At 33.1% G+C, this 19,322-nt stretch overlaps 1 protein-coding gene across 1 annotated transcript in view; it reads left to right on the top strand.

The window, feature by feature from the left end:
• LOC106085340 (uncharacterized) overlaps positions 1-19,322 on the top strand; it is a 244,517-nt gene that overhangs the window by 35,309 nt on the left and 189,886 nt on the right. The gene's annotated exons all lie outside the window — the stretch shown is intronic.

Genomic DNA, 19,322 nt, shown 5'->3' on the forward strand with positions numbered 1-19,322 from the left:
CCTCAAGCGTCTTTGCTACTGGTGAGACAAGGGAGAACGGTCTGTAAGACTCCCCCCAAACTCGGGTCCTTTCCAGGCTTAATTAGCAGGATCACTCTGCCCATTTTCCAGACATCGAGAACTATAAGAGTGTTCAAAGACAGGTTGAGGACAGTAGTAAGGTACTCAACTCCAAGTAAATCCAGATTCTTCAACATCAATGTAGAGATTCCGTCGAGGCCCAACGCCTTAGATGATTTGGCGCCCCAGATGACATTCGTAACTTCGCCCACGGTAAATTGTGAATGGCCTGACTGCTATCCCCATGCACTCCATGTAGGGGTCACTAGCGCCAGGCGCAGGTGAGATTCGTCTATATTGCACGGAATGGTGTATCACAAAGGCCAATCGTAGTAGGTTGAGGATAGTAAATGAAATGAGCCTCATCGCTGAACAAAATTTGTCAAAATTTGAACACATTTCGAACCGAACATAGATTTTGGTAATAAAATTCAATGATTTGAAAGCGTTGCTCGTTAGTAAGTCTATTCATGATGAAATGTCAAAGCATACTGAGCATCTTTCTCTTTGACACCATGTCTGAAATCCCACGTGATCTGTCAAATACTAATGCATGAAAATCCTAACCTCAAAAAAATCACCCTTTAATAAGGTACTCAACTCCTGATTCTTCAACATCAATGTAGAGATTTCGTTGGGGCCCAACGTCTTGGATGATTTGGCGCCATGGATGACATTCTTAACTTCGCCCACGGTAAATTGTGAATGGCCTGACTGCTATCCCCATGCACTCCATGTAGGGGTCACTAGCGCCAGGCGCAGGGGAGATGGGTCTATATTGCACGGAATAGTGTACCAAAAAGGACCATCCCCCACCTCCACTCCTTGTGCGATCCTTACGTTCTTTATATGTTCTTTCAACTCATAAAATTCAAAATCTCATCGATCTTGCCACGGAGAGCGTTGTAGTTTAGTTGCAAAAATGATACACTTCCCGGCACTGGCCTGGCAATATTGGGGCTGGGATGCGGATGTTGTGTATATTGCCACACGGGAGTGGTCCGGGGAGGTCACATAGTCTGACGACGACGACGCTTGTGACCCATTGCTGGCTATGTTCGCACAGCACCTTGCAACATATCCAGTATGACTATACTCCCGTAGTGAAGTGAGGCCAGAGCAAAATCGGAAATGTACCCACTCCATGCACCGGTTACACCTCACCGACACCGACCGATGATGGAGGCGGTTCTGGCAAACCGAACAGAACTAGGGTCCTTTCTTAGTTCTTTTCAATCCCAACACGGACCAGAAGCGTACGGAGAAGGCACTCCGGGATGTGCCTCTCTCAAGACGAAAAAACGACGAAGACATACACTGAGGCGGCATCCCTTGCCGATGAAGGGCTCCATCGGATTAATCCGGTGCGTACAACCATCTGCCATGGGATTGTGGCCAGGAATGATCCCCCTTTACCCTTATATTGTCTTTGAAAGATCATATGCTCAGATCTGTTGGATGATGTATTTTATATGCTCCAAGATTTTAAGTACACAGATAAAAAAAACTCGTAGAAAAAACGAATTACCAAATTTGTATGTGAAACTTTAAATTCTCAACGAATTTTAGCACTGAATCGAAGACAGCTACTCTCTAAGGGTAATAGTAGAGAGTGACAGAGGAAAACCCGAGAGCAGCAGTAAAACGAACAACGCAAATCGAACAAAGAAAACGAAAACACCCGTTTCGGGTGGTGGCGTTGGCTGGTAAGATGGGTTTTTGCCTTGCTTATGGATATATTGTTCTTGTTGTTATATATTGGCTTGCAAAGAGTGCCTTTCAACAACAATTTGTATTTTGGAGCGTTGAGATTCAAAATAAATCGTTGCAGGAAAATTAACAATTTTCGTAGTCGTTTTTTCGACCAAAGTTGTTGTTTTTCAAAATTATTTTTATCTGTGTAAAAGGGAGGGGAGGTCTGAGTCTAAAAATCCCATTTTTTATATTTTTGTTCTTTTTTAGTACATTTAAGATTTTTTGTGGAAATTTTTGAAATTTTGAATGGTCCTACAAGAGTTATAACCTTTTAATTACTAAAATTACCCTGACAATTTAATATAACTATGTCAACTGTGTATCCTATGAAAGTGGTGGGGGGATAATAATGGTCACAGCAATTATCCCCAGAACAAACATTCGATTATACTTCTCCTAATTATAATAATTGTTAATATTGTCCAAAGTATCCACTTGAATAGTAAACAATCCATGGCAATAGTAATAAATCACAAAAGTCTAAATAGCAAATTAAAGCTCTAAAGAATTTATTATACCTCACTCAAACCAAACATATTCACAATTAGGCTTACCATTTGGACACCACAAAATAATTGAGTACTGCTTATACAAGTCTTCTCAATCATTTCTCTGTCTGTCTATCAGTCTGTCCATTGGTTCATCCTTCCACCCATCATCTCATTTAGGTGTAGTTACAAGTAAAGGCCAAGAAGGAAAAAGGGGCGAACCATCTCATTAGCTTGATTTCTTCAAGCTTATTACCAGAAATCGATGAAAGCTTCTACCCCCTCTCACCACTCCTGTTCTGAACAACACACCTACATCATCTTCTTTTTGCCTTGCCCGCACCTTCTTGGGAAAACAAAACAAAAAAATACGATTGGTTGAGAAAGAAAACTTTTCCACTTTTCTGTTGATTATTTCGTTAAAGAAGTTTAACTAAATAATTTTGTTGCGATTCTTCGTCTCGAGTTTCAGACTACAACTCACACCAACAACCAAAATACTACTGTTATGTACGCACACACCTTCATGGTTTTAGTTTAGATTGTGTGTGTGTGTGTGTGTGTTTGGAGAAATAATAAAAAATTAAAGCTAACTGTTGTTCATATTAAGTAGCTAGTGATAGAATCACTTGAACCTATGTTCAGGCCTTATATTTAACGCAGAATATAGAGATAACCGGGATGAGTTGGGGCTGCAAAGAGATGAATGAATACTCAACCATACCCTTAGTATCCATCATATGGTCCTCCTCCTCCTCCTTTTAGGCTATACTGCTTGAGAAGATACAGTAAGCAGACAAGAAATTATAAACCTTTTTATAGTCAACATTTCAAAAATAAGGGTGCCAGCCAACTATCCTTGGAAACTTGATTTTCACACAAAAATTGCTGGAAGTTATTAGAAAAAATTAAAAATTGTTTTTATGGAATATAATGAAGGATTTTTTTATTGAAAATTTTGTGAATATTTTAATTTTATAGAAAATGTTGTCAATGTTTTACTTTTACATAAAATTTCGTTAAAATTTTATTGGCATAAATATCTTCTCAGACAGCCAGGCAGCCATTCAATCTCTGGAGAACGTATTTCTAAACACAAAAACCGCCCTCGACTGTGGCAGATCTCTCATTGAGATGGCTGAACAGTTCAAAATTCACCTGTTCTGGTTCCCGGACCACAGAGTTATCCCAGGGAATTGTAAAGCACACGAGCTTGCGAGACTAGGAACTACCCTACACATTCCAGAGATACTGAAATCTGTGGATATGCCTCTAGCGACATGTAAGCTAAGTTTTCAGGACCAGGCCCGATGGACAACGAATGATAGATGGTCATAAAGAGTGGGCTGTGAGCATTCCAAATCTATGTGGCCTATTCCTAAAGAGGTCTACCGCTTTGCTGTCATTGGCTAGAACAGACGTCTCAGTTATTGTGTCCCTCATGACAGGTCACTGTCTAACCGGAAAACATGCTGACAGACTGAAGGTTGCCAGCAACGACTTTTGCAGAAGCTGTGAGGACATCGTAGAAGAAGAGATTATAGAACACCTTCTGTGTGTGTTCCGCACTAGCAATCAGAATGAGTTCCACTTTAAGTTCTCATTTCTTTGAAAAACTCTCTGATTTAGCGGATGTGAACATTCGCAAGTTATTGGGCTTTTAAAGCGGTCTGGATGGTTCAACGGTAGGAACTAGAAGGCATCTTCCTTCTTCTGTTCCTGTGGTACCACAATGGACGAAAACGTCTAAGGGAGTCTGATGCAGACTGTTTTAACCTAACTTAACCTTAGGCGCCACCTAGATACTTAAACACAAATTTTAATGTAATTTTCCTAATCTACCCCCAAATTGCTTTCATTTGAGTCCCATATAGCCGTGGCGGTTAATGTAGCCATTTAGGGGTATTTTGGGGTTGGGGAAACCTCCCATTACATGGACTTATCTTTTTTGTCATACTCGTAATCTACTCCCGAATAACTTCCGTTTGAGTCTCATATTGACACGAACGTGCAATGTGTCTGTTTAGGGGAGTTTTGGTGTTGGTCCGGCCCGCTGGGTACTTGGACTCAAATTTTAATACCAAAACCTTTTATTTTATGTTCCGATCGGTCCACTTTTGATATTGGGTGGTGGGTGTTTGTTTAGGGGAGGTTTGGTGTTGGTCCGGCCCGCTGGGTACTTGGACTCAAATTTTAAAACCAAAACCTTTCCGATTTTATGTTTCGATCGGTCCACTTTTGATATTGGTTGGTGTTTTTGCTGTAAGGGGAGGGTGCCCCCCCTTCTGGTTTCGAAAAATTATATAGCCTTTGTTTTTTTCCTTCTTCCAATTTGTGAAAATTTTAGAAAAATCGATTATGCCATTTTTAAGTCTATATGGAACAAACAAACAAATCGAGTCCCATGTAGTCATGATTGGCTAATATGCTTTTTGGGCTTTTTATAGAGTGGGGTGACCCCCTATACTTCGACCTATTTTGGTATGCTAGATTCGTAATCTATGCGGCTTCCTGGCTACTTGGACCCAATTTTGAATACCATATTCGTATTCTACTCTTCAATATCTTTCATTTGATGCCCATATTGTCTCTATCGGTCCACTTTTGATTTTTGGTGGTATTTTTGGGATAAGGGGGAGGGTCCGCCCCCCTCACGATATCAATAAATTATAAAGCCTTTTCCTTCTTCCCGACCATATTCGTAATCTACTCACGAATACCTTTCATTTGAGTCCCATATTGTCATGATCGTCATGTTAAGGGGTCCCCAGTTACTTGAACCCAATTTTTAATATGAAATTCGTACTCTATTCCTGAATAGTTTTCATTTGAGACCCATATTGTCTCGATTGGTACACTTTTATTTTTAGGTAGTACTTTTGGGGTATGACATACATTCTGGCAAATTACACTTCTTCCGTACTACAGATGATTTTGTGCATCTGTTGAAAGTTGTATTGCTGGCTTCTAACGCTAAGACAACGGTAATAGCTCTCGTTGTTGCTCCGTGTGCCCAGGTTCGAATTCTGATCGGGCTCTGCCGAATTTTTCATTTTTCAAGTTTATTGCCTGTTAGGGCGAAGATCATTAAATTTTACATTTTTTGTTTGTTTGTCTTTCGAGACGAGCTCAATGATCGGAGATGCAAATGGAAAAGGAAAGCCAAAGATAGCAACAGACACCAACCACTATGGGACGCGTTTCGTCTTTGGTTAGAAGGCTTTTCAACCGTATTAGGTGTGATGGCTTCAAGGACCGCGCGATGGTATGTTGTATTTGATGGCATTAATAGCGAAAACGCATCTATGATTCAATTGCCACATTAAACACACTCGACAACCCTGTCAATATTGTTTTTCAAATCCTCAAAATTTTGTAAACATTTCATATAAATTTTTCATTTCTCAAAATTTTATTTAAATAGAAAATTTGGTCATTATCTCTAAAATATACCAACGGTTAACTGTATTCTTATCCTTGAGCTAATTTTAGACTTGGTTTTTATATTCCATGGCAGTCTGAGTGCTTGTGTATGTAAGAGTGCTTGCTTGCTAGCTTCTTTAACCAAACAAAAACACTTGTTCAGCTTTAGAAGTATATTAGCCGACTATGTTATTTCCAGCCAGTGATTATAGAAGTGTGAGTGTGTATGAGTATGAGAGGGGCGAAGTTTGGGTGCGATTGTGTGAGAGTGTATTTGGTTTTTCGTGGCCCGTGGCGTATACAAAATGTTGAGTATGCACATTGTGAGTTTGGTAGTTGCTCTTCTCTGTTTACACTTGACTTATAAGTGTTAGCCTATAGCCTAATAGAAACACACACAGACAAACGAATTTATACCTAAACTCTTGGGAGGAAATTGCCAGTATTTTAGAAAAAGTTTCAATGCTTCATCGATTGATCTGAAGAGGCAACAACATAGAAAATATCATTTTTTTTTCCTTCATTCACACATTTGGTATGCAATGTCAGATGGACGGACTACTGACAGAATTGAGTGGATAAATTTGAAGATTTCGAAATTTATTTGCTTCCGTCTTTTTTGGTTTACTCTTTTTTCTGTAAGGTTTTGTTTATTCTTATTTTCGTTTGTGATGGACTTAAGAGACCATACACATACACAAAACGATAAGCCCCTCGAGGAAAATGTACTTTGTGTTAATTTATTTCTTATTTTAGTTAGTTGTTAGACAAGTCTTATAAGTAAGACCGAGATGTAAAGAAAATGCATTTGGCATCAATGAAACCAAAAACTTGGCTAAAATAAAGAGATGAAAAAGAAAAAAACAAAAAGTAGCTTGGACTTGTAGAAGACTGTGATGTAGGCTTTCCATTTGGTTAAATAATTTTTTCTGAGATTTTGACAAAAATCTCAAAACTGGGAAATAAGTTAGGCAAGGAGTCAATATCATAGTTGGCAATATTTTCTGTAGAAAAAATCTCTATAGAAAAAATTGTTGTCAAAATTTTATTTTTATTTTTTCGATAGAAATAAAATTTTGACAAAATTTTCTATAGAAATAAAATTTTGACAAAATTTTCTATAGAAATAAAATTTTGAAAAATTTTTCTATAGAAATAAAATTTTGACAAAATTTTCTATAGAAATAAAATTTTGACAAAATTTTCTATAGAAATAAAATTTTGAAAAATTTTTCTATAGAAATAAAATTTTGACAAAATTTTCTATAAAAATAAAAATCTGACAAAATTTTCTATAGAAATAAAATTTTGACAAAATTTTCTATAGAAATAAAATTTTGACAAAATTTTCTATAGAAATAAAATTTTGACAAAATTTTCTATAGAAATAAAATTTTGACAATATTTTCTATAGAAATAAAATTTTGACAAAATTTTCTATAGAAATAAAATTTTGACAAAATTTTCTATAGAAATAAAATTTTGACAAAATTTTCTATAGAAATAAAATTTTGACAAAATTTTCTATAGAAATAAAATTTTGACAAAATTTTCTATAGAAATAAAATTTTGACAAAATTTTCTATAGAAATAAAATTTTGACAAAATTTTCTATACAAATAAAATTTTGACATTTTCTATAGAAATAAAATTTTTACAACATTTTCTATAGAAATAAAATTTTGACAAAATTTTCTATAGAAATAAAATTTTGACAAAATTTTCTATAGAAATAAAATTTTGGCAAAATTTTCTATAGAAATAAAATTTTGACAAAATTTTCTATACAAATAAAATTTTGACATTTTCTATAGAAATAAAATTTTTACAACATTTTCTATAGAAATAAAATTTTGACAAAATTTTCTATAGAAATAAAATTTTGACAAAATTTTCTATAGAAATAAAATTTTGACAAAATTTTCTATAGAAATAAAATTTTGACAAAATTTTCTATAGAAATAAAATTTTGGCAAAATTTTCTATACAAATAAAATTTTGACAAAATTTTCTATACAAATAAAATTTTGACATTTTCTATAGAAATAAAATTTTTACAACATTTTCTATAGAAATAAAATTTTGACACAATTTTCTATAGAAATAAAATTTTGACAAAATTTTCTATAGAAATAAAATTTTGACAAAATTTTCTATAGAAATAAAATTTTGACAAAATTTTCTATAGAAATAAAATTTTGACAAAATTTTCTATAGAAATAAAATTTTGACAAAATTTTCTATAGAAATAAAATTTTGACAAAATTTTCTATAGAAATAAAATTTTGACAAAATTTTCTATAGAAATAAAATTTTGACAAAATTTTCTATAGAAATAAAATTTTGACAAAATTTTCTATAGAAATAAAATTTTGACAAAATTTTCTATAGAAATAAAATTTTGGCAAAATTTTCTATAGAAATAAAATTTTGACAAAATTTTCTATACAAATAAAATTTTGACATTTTCTATAGAAATAAAATTTTGACAAAATTTTCTATAGAAATAAAATATTGACAAAATTTTCTATAGAAATAAAATTTTGACAAAATTTTCTATAGAATTAAAATTTTGACAAAATTTTCTATAGAAATAAAATTTTGACAAAATTTTCTATAGAAATAAAATTTTGGCAAAATTTTCTATAGAAATAAAATTTTGACAAAATTTTCTATACAAATAAAATTTTGACATTTTCTATAGAAATAAAATTTTTACAACATTTTCTATAGAAATAAAATTTTGACAAAATTTTCTATAGAAATAAAATTTTGACAAAATTTTCTATAGAAATAAAATTTTGACAAAATTTTCTATAGAAATAAAATTTTGACAAAATTTTCTATAGAAATAAAATTTTGGCAAAATTTTCTATAGAAATAAAATTTTGACAAAATTTTCTATACAAATAAAATTTTGACATTTTCTATAGAAATAAAATTTTTACAACATTTTCTATAGAAATAAAATTTTGACAAAATTTTCTATAGAAATAAAATTTTGACAAAATTTTCTATAGAAATAAAATTTTGACAAAATTTTCTATAGAAATAAAATTTTGACAAAATTTTCTATAGAAATAAAATTTTGACAAAATTTTCTATAGAAATAAAATTTTGACAAAATTTTCTATAGAAATAAAATTTTGACAAAATTTTCTATAGAAATAAAATTTTGACAAATTTTTCTATAGAAATAAAATTTTGACAAAATTTTCTATAGAAATAAAATTTTGACAAAATTTTCTATAGAAATAAAATTTTGACAAAATTTTCTATAGAAATAAAATTTTGACAAAATTTTCTATAGAAATAAAATTTTGACAAAATTTTCTAAATTTTGTTGTATTGTATCGGCTATAGGTCCATTAAAACACAAATATTTAAGGTTTTTTTCTTTTATTTTTCTCCAATATTTCGGTAGACTCCGTCTACCATTTTCAAGGCTAGTTGTATTTAAATAAAAAAACAGAAAAACACAAATTTTAGTAAAAACGAATCACACAATAAAAACAGAAAAACAATAATTTTTAAGAAACTTTAATTCCTATTACATTTAATGAGTTGTTACACGAACTATTGTCTGTTGGCAACTAAATGTTCTCTTCTGCTGTGCTTGTTGACTGTGTGGCGGTATACCTTCGCGCAGCTTTCTATATCTTTCTTGAAATTCATTCTCTCGTCAGGCGGTAAGTCGATGATATGCAACATCTCGAGAGTGAATCTTCGTCTGTAATTGTTCTCTTGAGCTAAGATGTCCACATCGTTGAGGTTTGGCTTATGACCAGTCAATGCACAGTGGGCTGCTAGTGCAGTTTTCTGCTCGATTGGTCTATTATTGGCTTTTTGGTCAGATTTATGTGCAGATAACCTAGTTTTCAATTTCGTCATGGTAGTGCCAATATATGCCATCGGGCATATATTGGACTTGTCGCCGTTACATCTAATTTTATATACCACGTTTGATTTCTCCTCATTTTTAATTTTACATTTTGTCTTGCTGAATAATTCATTCACAGTTTTGCCTGTTTTTAATGCGAGATGGTATTTGTCCTTGTCGTATAGATTTGATTTGCCAAATCTTTCGGAGAATCCTTGTATGTATGTTAGCGATTTATAAATTTTTCCTTTTGTAGGCTGCTCTCCGTCTATGATTTTTCCAAGACGTTCCTTGGCCTTGCCTAATAGTGAATTAATTGTCCAATTAGGGAAGTCGTTGGCTCTAAGAATTGCCTTTATTTTCCTCTCATTGTCAGGATGAAAGTCTGGATCACTAATGCTAAATACTCTTCTTATAAAATTCGTTGCTGTGTTTGTTATTACTCTCTTGTGGTGTTTAGAGTAAAAATTGATTAATCTTCCGGAAGCCGTCGATTTTTGATACCAATCTATTTTTAGCTGGTTGCCATGTCTATAAACTACCGAGTCCAAATAAGGTAGTTTGCCATCATATTCTTCTTCCTTCGTAAATTGGATGTAGTTGTTGAAGGAGTTCAGAGTCTTCAGCGTCTCTGCCACGTCTGATTTCTTCAAAATCGCGAAAATGTCGTCTACATATTTTGTCAATATCTTAGGTTTTCTTATTTTGTCAAATGTGTTATTGAGAAGTTCCTCCATTACGATGTCAGCAATAATGGGTGAAGCGGGTGATCCCATTGGCATTCCTCTAAGCTGTTCATACAACTTGTCATCGTATTTAAAATATCTGCTGTCCTTAATGCAGAATGTTAGAATTTCCTTGAAAATTTCCCTTGGAATATTGGTATATTTTTCAATCTCGTCCCATTTATTCTCAATTGTCTGGAGTGCCAAATTTATTGGAATACTTGGGAACAAGGACACCACGTCAAAAGATACTAAAACTTCGTCATTTTCTATGGTCATGTTCTTTATCTTAGCTTTAAAGTCCACTGCGTCTTTCACATTATATTTGGAATCCTTGGTGATATTTTTCAAAATATTCACTATGTACCTACATAGATGATAGGACGGCGCGTTTATTGATGAACATATTGGTCTCAACGGTGTACCTTCTTTATGGATCTTTGGGAGTCCATATATTCGAGGGGCCAATGCGGTCTTGCTGGTCAATTTATTCTTCTCCTGGATGCTGATAAGATTCAAGTTGTGAAGTTTATCCACCAATTTGTTGTTCCTTGTCTGTAGCCTAGATGTTGGGTCAATCTTTAAGCGCCTATACATACACATATCGTGTATTATTGCCTTCATTTTTTGCTCGTAGTCATCTTTGTACAAAGCCACTGTCTTTCCTCCCTTGTCTGCCGTTAAAATTAATAAATCCTCATTCTCCTTTAAATATTTTCTTGTTTGAGACACTGTGTCCACCACATATTTGTCTCTCATGCTCATCTTTGACTTTCGTAAGTGATCGTCTATCAATGTTGTAAGCTTGGTTCTTCCCATCTCCTGTTCCTCTCTATTCTCTATAGTTTGTACACACTCCTCTCCCTCTGCAATGACTTGCAAGAGTGGAAAGTTCTTGTTGGTGTGTGGGAGAGCGTGTTTCGGACCTAAAGAGAGAATCCATTGTACGTTCGTTGGTATCTCTCGCTCTGTTTTATTCACAAACCACACGTCGTTGCGTCTAATGTTGAGGGCCTTGTCTTGTCGTTGTGTGAGTGCCTGTAGTTTCTTTATGTGTGTTGTCTTGCTCTTGCTAACATTGCCCTTGTAGAGAGTAAGCTCACTGTCGAGGTATTGTAGGAAATCATCTTGAGTCAGTAGTTCTCCTAGCTTAGTCTTTGTATTCTCTACTTTCTCTTTAAAAGAGTGGATTTGCTTGTGTTTGTATTGTATTAGAAGTTTTAATACTTTCGTGTGAAAGTTGTGAATGTACCTGTGTAATGTTTTCTCAATATTTGGCGGGATTTTCTTGGTTTTGTGTGTTTGGAAGATGTTGTTAGTGTGTTTGGTTGCATTGATTATGAAGTTTGGTATGATGCCTGTTCTCTTACATTTTATTAAAAATGTTACCGATGTTTTGAGCTTGGCTATTTGTTTTTGGTGTTTCGAATATTGCTGGGCCGTTCTGTATGTGTGCTCATTGTACTTTTGTTTGATGTTTTTGTATATTGTCATCTTATTTGTTTTTATATTACGGCGTGCCTCCCGTTGATGTATACTCTGTTAGGGTATTGTTGACCTGGTTTAAAATTCTTGTAATTTTGTTGTATTGTATCGGCTATAGGTCCATTAAAACACAAATATTTAAGGTTTTTTTCTTTTATTTTTCTCCAATATTTCGGTAGACTCCGTCTACCATTTTCAAGGCTAGTTGTATTTAAATAAAAAAACAGAAAAACACAAATTTTAGTAAAAACGAATCACACAATAAAAACAGAAAAACAATAATTTTTAAGAAACTTTAATTCCTATTACATTTAATGAGTTGTTACACGAACTATTGTCTGTTGGCAACTAAATGTTCTCTTCTGCTGTGCTTGTTGACTGTGTGGCGGTATACCTTCGCGCAGCTTTCTATATCTTTCTTGAAATTCGTGTTTTTCTGTTTTTTTATTTAAATACAACTAGCCTTGAAAATGGTAGACGGAGTCTACCGAAATATTGGAGAAAAATAAAAGAAAAAAACCTTAAATATTTGTGTTTTAATGGACCTATAGCCGATACAATACAACAAAATTACAAGAATTTTAAACCAGGTCAACAATACCCTAACAAATTTTCTAAAGAAATAAAATTTTGACAAAATTTTCTATAGAAATAAAATTTTGACAAAATTTTCTATAGAAATAAAATTTTGACAAAATTTTCTATAGAAATAAAATTTTGACAAAATTTTCTTTAGAAATAAAATTTTGACAAAATTTTATTTCTATAGAAATAAAATGTTGACAAGAAATTTCCATTTTTTCCTTTCCATTTTCCTTTTATTAATTAAAACATTGTTCTCAAACTCTGCTGTAGTACATTGGCCTTTGTTATTCTTTTCACCTTGCTTTTGGGCAAAATTTAATTAGTTTTAAAATGAAAATGGGTTAATTGATTTACCTTCGGCCATGATGAGCCCAGCCAATCCAACCATGCCAACAAACAAGGCGAAAGGCATCACTTGAAAGCTCTGTGTGAAAAAAGAATCACCTAATAAGTGTTACGTGATTTGTTCAACTTATTTTTGGGTTTGCCTTCTCCATGAACATCCTTTATTGGCAAAAAAATGTTGGTTGTTGTTACCTTGGGAAATACTTTAAAAAGTTTTTTGTTCTCACTCACATAGTTTTGGAATCGTTTGCAGTCTTTAAGGAAGACAAACGGGGGGCTTAAAGAAGGCTAAAAGGCAGGAAACAAACAGGACGAATTCACTGATGATGGAAGCTCCCAAAGGCTACAAGGAAACAAAAACAAATAACAAAAGAAAATCATGTAGAAATTAAGCATTGTGATTTCTAATTAACTGACAAGTGTTACCCAGCTAGCTAGCTAGCAAGCGAGCGAGCAAGTGGCAGTACCAGACACCAGAATAAGCCATACAGCGACTAATAAAAAAAGTTCCTTTCCGCTTCATAGCTTCTTTTTTGTTTAAGGGGGTTTTGTCAGTTGGTGGTACTTTTTTATGATTGTTTCGGGTTTTTTGTTCTGGTAGCCAAAGAGAATTTCTTTCTCAGATTTATTTGTGTTCGTTGTTTTTAAGGAAACGAAGGATTTTTACTGCCTTCCTATGGGTGTTAGTAAAAGTACAACACCCAACACATGGAGATGTGTGTTGCTGTTGTTCTTTTTTTACGGATTCCCTGGTTAGATGGGGGCCTTTGTGTCTGTCGGCTCGTTACCAAATTTAGTTGTGAAAGGATATCAACAACAAAAGAAATTAAAATTTGTTTAACATTGTTAAGGTTTTCTTGTTTCTGGTCTTCTTCTACCTCCACCCACACTCACTCCCTTGTTGTAAGGTAGGCAAAACTTTTTCCTTGTAGCTTTGATTTTTTCGGCGATTTTTTTGGGCATTGCTTTGTATGCCCAAAAATTTCAGCAAAGGTATCAGTTTTGCCAAGGATATAAAGGTGCCGCCTTCACATCCCCCCAGGAATAGGTGATGTTTCTGTATTCCTCCATATTGGCAAGTCAGTGCTGTTGTTGGCGGAACCTCTGCCTCAGACTCAGCATGGGCGTCATATAAGCCATTATGCACTTTGCCAGCTAATAAAATAAATTAAAACCTTTGAAAAAACACAAAAATCGCCGAAAATAGAAAACCAAAATATTTTGGTAAACAAAACGTAAAGTCGAAGGAAAATAAAGTTATGCCCATAAAAACGTGGCACGAGACATTATGACGAGCTACTGTGGTGACGAGCTAAGATGGATGATAAAACTTTAAACAAAACTTAGTCTTTGTTTCTTTTCAACAGTTTGTTAAAAATTGTTCATCTTTGTTTCCGTAGAAAATTTGTCAAAATTTTATTTCCATAGAAAATTTTGTCAACATTTTATTTGTGTAGAAAAATTTCTCAAAATTTTATTTCCATAGAAAACTAGTCGAACTGGGACCGCTCCGCTGCGCCTTCTCTAACTCTTTAATATCTTTTTAGGATGGGGACACTTCGTCCTGAATGTGGATATTGAATTTGTACCACTGTAGCCTTTGTCCTCCTAAGACTCTGAACGCTTGCGTTCGAATCCTGGCAAGAACATCGGAAAAAAAATTAAATCGGTGGTTATCCTCTCCTAATGCTGGCAATATTTGCGAGGTCATGTACACCATGCATGGTCATGTAAAAAATTCTCCCCAAAGAGGTGTTGCACTGCGGCACGCCGTTCGGACTCGGCTATAAAAACAGGTCTCTATCATTGAGTTTAAAATTGAATCGGAAAACACTCATTGATGCATCAGAATTTTGCCCTTCCTCGGTTCCTGGGCAAATTTTTAATCCTTCCTTTCCTTTCTTTTGAGTCCTATATTATCGTATTAGTAAATATTTGCGGTTTAGAGGGAATTTCGGGGATGGGGTGGTTTAGAGGGTATTTCGTAGGGGGAAAAGCGCCACCTAAGTGTTAATGTCATTTTCGTTATCTACTCCCAAACACCTTTCATTTGAGTCCACTATAGCCATGGTCAGCTAAAATGCTCATTGGGGGGTACTTGGGGGTGGGGCGACCTCCCATTTCCTGGACCTAAGTTTGTATGCCATTTTTGTAGTCTCCTTCCGAATACTTTTCATTTGAGTCCCATATTGTCCTGAATGTCGAATATATCTGTTGAGAGAAGTTTTGGGGTTGGGGTGACCCACTGGGTACATAGACCCAAATTTTAATACAATATACGTTTTCTAGTCTCCAAAGACTTTCGTTTGATATCCATATGGTGCCTATGGGTCCACTTTTGCTTTTGGGTGGCGTTTTTTGGGTAAGGGGGAGGGTCCGCCCCCATCCAAAATCAAAACTTATGTAGCCTATGTTTTCTTCCAGTCAAAGCTACGCAATCTTTGAAAATTTAAGAAAATCCGTTCTGCCGTTTCTGATTCTGCGGATCAAACAAACCGAGTCCCATATAGTTTATATGCCCATTTAGGGAGTATTTTGGGGGTTGGGTAACCTTAATTTGATTTTGTATACCAGATTCATAATCTCCTCACTAAAACCTATCATTTGAGCCCCATATCGACATGGACGTTCAATTTGTCTGCTTTTAAGAGTTTTGGGGTTAGGGTGACTTCCTGTGTACTTGGACCCAATTTCTAATACCATATTCGTATTCTACTCTGCAATACCTTTTATTTGATACCCATATTGTCCCTATCTGTTCACTTTTGATTTAGGGTGTTGTTTTTGGCATAAGGGGGAGGGTCTGCCCCCCTTCCGATATCATAAAATTATATAGCCTTTGTTTCCTTCCAGACCAACCTACATACTCTGTGAAAATTTCAAGGTAATCGGTTCAGCAGTTTTTGAGTCGTTACGGAACAAACAAACACAAATTGATTTTTTATGTAAATGACTAGCTGGGCAGAGCCCGCTCCGCTGCGCCTTCTTTTACTCTCTTATTTTATCTGAGTCCTATACTGGCAAAGTCAGGAAATAAGTCCTGTTTGGGGGTGCTGGTACGGCTTTTTAAATATTTCGTCCCAATGTGGATATCATATTAGTGATCTACTCCCAAATACCTTTCATTTGAGCCTTATATTGCTGTGGTCAGTAAATATATCCGGTGTGAGGGTATTTTTAGGGGTGAGGTTTCATTAAAGCCCCATATTGTCATTAGTGGTTAATATTTCCATTTGACGGTTTTTGGAGGTCGTCCCTGAAACAATTGGCCATAAAACAGATATCGGATTTGAACTCCTTTTTTGCCATAATCAACAAATATGTCCAGTTTGAGGGTTGGGTTGTAGGCCACGCACGCACTTAGCCCTGAAAAAATATTAGCATCGTGCTCTACTGTTAAATTCCTTTTATCTGAGCCGCAATTGCAATTGGATTAGGGGGAATTTATAGGGTGAGAGTACCCCCAAACAATTGGCCTCAAAATTGGATATCTAATTCGTTTTCTACTATCAAATACCTATATTGCCATAGTAGGCAATCACGACCGCTTTGAATGGAGTTTAGGGGGCGGACCCTGAAATAATATCAGCATGGTGCTAGAACACGATTTTGTTTGAGCCGGTTATCTACATTCAAAATCATATTTCAAAGCTACCACTTGGGATACCGCGTTTTTAAAGATCCGCAGGTCCTCCTGCGTCTTCCCAATTTCAGGTTCAAAAGTGTTCTCTCCTACCAAAGACCTTTTTTTGGTGTCCTATTCTATCCTTATCGGCATTCATTTTTTATTTTTAATTCCTTTATTTTTGGGTGGGATGTGGGGAGGGCAATTGCCCTCTGACACATCCTTTCATTTGAATACATTATATTCGCGGTCGTCCTACATGACAGTTTGGTGTTGTTTTTATTGGGAGGAGAGGATCGGTCCAACCGACGCTAAGACCAAAAAGACAATTTACTTGGCTGAACGGCAAGACGTCAACCAGATACTTGAATCCTTATATCAATATTGGATTCGAACTCAACTGTCATAGAACTTTCTTTCTTTCCAGTCTTATTGAAGCGTATTAGGTGGGTGGACCAGTCCCAGACTCTGTCCTAAATGTGTATATAAGATTCGTATTCAACTCTCTCTCCCCTCGGACATCAAGGAATTCATTTTTATGTCAGATTTTCTACTTTTCTCTACTTTTAAATACCTTTCATTTTGGGGTGGAGAACCACCCCGAACACTTTGACCGAAATTTCTATACCAAGTTTGTATTCTGCTCTTAAATGCTTTTCGTATTATAGCCATATGTTGCCAATCCGTAAACATGTCCGTGCGCGGAGTTTTGGGGGTGGGGAGGCTCTTCAGACACCAAGGAATAAATTTTTATATCAGATTTGTACATTACTTTTAAATACCTTTCATTTGATACCTATATTGCCTAAAGCGGTGAAAGAATCCTGTTGGGGGGTTTTTTGGGGGTGGAGGACCCCCCGAACACTTTGGGCGAAATTTGTATACCAAGTTTGTACTTTACTCTTAAATACCTTTCATTTGATACCCATATTATACCAATCGGTAAACATGTCCGCCAGCATAAGTTTTGGGATGGGGCGTTCCCCCAGGTTTTTTGAACCATAAATTTTATACCAATTTATACCAATTTGTAAGCCACCTTACCATAAGGTGGCTTGCAAAATTTCGCTTAAATCAGTGGACGCATCTTCGAGATCTTGCTTTTTGAAAATTGGGGTATGGGGGAGGGTCCGCCCCCCATAACATTTTGACAAAATTTTCTATAGAAATAGAATTTTGACAAAATTTTATGGCAAATTTCTATAGAAAATTTTATTTCTATAGAAGATTTGGTCAAAATTTTATTTCTATAGAAAATTTTGTGAAAACTTTATTTCCATAGAAAATTTTGTCAAAATTTTATTTCTATAGAAAATTTTGTCAAAATTTTATTTCTGTAGAAAATTTTGTCAAAATTTTATTTCTGTAGAAAATTTTGTCAAAATTTTATTTCTGTAGAAAATTTTGTCAAAATTTTATTTCTATAGAAAATTTTGTCAAAATTTTATTTCTATAGAAAATTTTGTCAAAATTTTATTTCTATAGAAAATTTTGTCAAAATTTTATTTCTATAGAAAATTTTGTCAAAATTTTATTTCTATAGAAAATTTTGTCAAAATTTTATTTCTATAGAAAATTTTGTCAAAATTTTATTTCTATAGAAAATTTTGTCAAAATTTTATTTCTATAGAAAATTTTGTCAAAATTTTATTTCTATAGAAAATTTTGTCAAAATTTTATTTCTATAGAAAATTTTGTCAAAATTTTATTTCTATAGAAAATTTTGTCAAAATTTTATTTCTATAGAAAATTTTGTCAAAATTTTATTTCTATAGAAAATTTTGTCAAAATTTTATTTCTATAGAAAATTTTGTCAAAATTTTATTTCTATAGAAATTTTTTATCAAAATTTTATTTCTATAGAAAATTTTGTCAAAATTTTATTTCTATAGAAAATTTTGTCAAAATTTTATTTCTATAGAAAATTTTGTCAAAATTTTATTTCTATAGAAAATTTTGTCAAAATTTTATTTCTATAGAAAATTTTGTCAAAATTTTATTTCTATAGAAAATTTTGTCAAAATTTTATTTCTATAGAAAATTTTGTCAAAATTTTATTTCTATAGAAAATTTTGTCAAAATTTTATTTCTATAGAAAATTTTGTCAAAATTTTATTTCTATAGAAAATTTTGTCAAAATTTTATTTCTATAGAAAATTTTGTCAAAATTTTATTTCTATAGAAAATTTTGTCAAAATTTTATTTCTATAGAAAATTTTGTCCAAATTTTATTTCTATAGAAAATTTTGTCAAAATTTTATTTCTATAGAAAATTTTGTCAAAATTTTATTTCTATAGAAAATTTTGTCAAAATTTTATTTCTATAGAAAATTTTGTCAAAATTTTATTTCTATAGAAAATTTTGTCAAAATTTTATTTCTATAGAAAATTTTGTCAAAATTTTATTTCTATAGAAAATTTTGTCAAAATTTTATTTCTATAGAAAATTTTGTCAAAATTTTATTTCTATAGAAAATTTTGTCAAAATTTTATTTCTATAGAAAATTTTGTCAAAATTTTATTTCTATAGAAAATTTTGTCAAAATTTTATTTCTTTAGAAAATTTTGTCAAAATTTTATTTCTATAGAAAATTTTGTCAAAATTTTATTTCTATAGAAAATTTTGTCAAAATTTTATTTCTATAGAAAATTTTGTCAAAATTTTATTTCTATAGAAAATTTTGTCAAAATTTTATTTCTATAGAAAATTTTGTCAAAATTTTATTTCTATAGAAAATTTTGTCAAAATTTTATTTCTATAGAAAATTTTGTCAAAATTTTATTTCTATAGAAAATTTTGTCAAAATTTTATTTCTATAGAAAATTTTGTCAAAATTTTATTTCTATAGAAAATTTTGTCAAAATTTTATTTCTATAGAAAATTTTGTCAAAATTTTATTTCTATAGAAAATTTTGTCAAAATTTTATTTCTATAGAAAATTTTGTCAAAA

This window comes from Stomoxys calcitrans, chromosome 5 (genome assembly GCF_963082655.1).
Source record: "Stomoxys calcitrans chromosome 5, idStoCalc2.1, whole genome shotgun sequence".
Lineage (NCBI taxonomy): Eukaryota > Metazoa > Arthropoda > Insecta > Diptera > Muscidae > Stomoxys > Stomoxys calcitrans.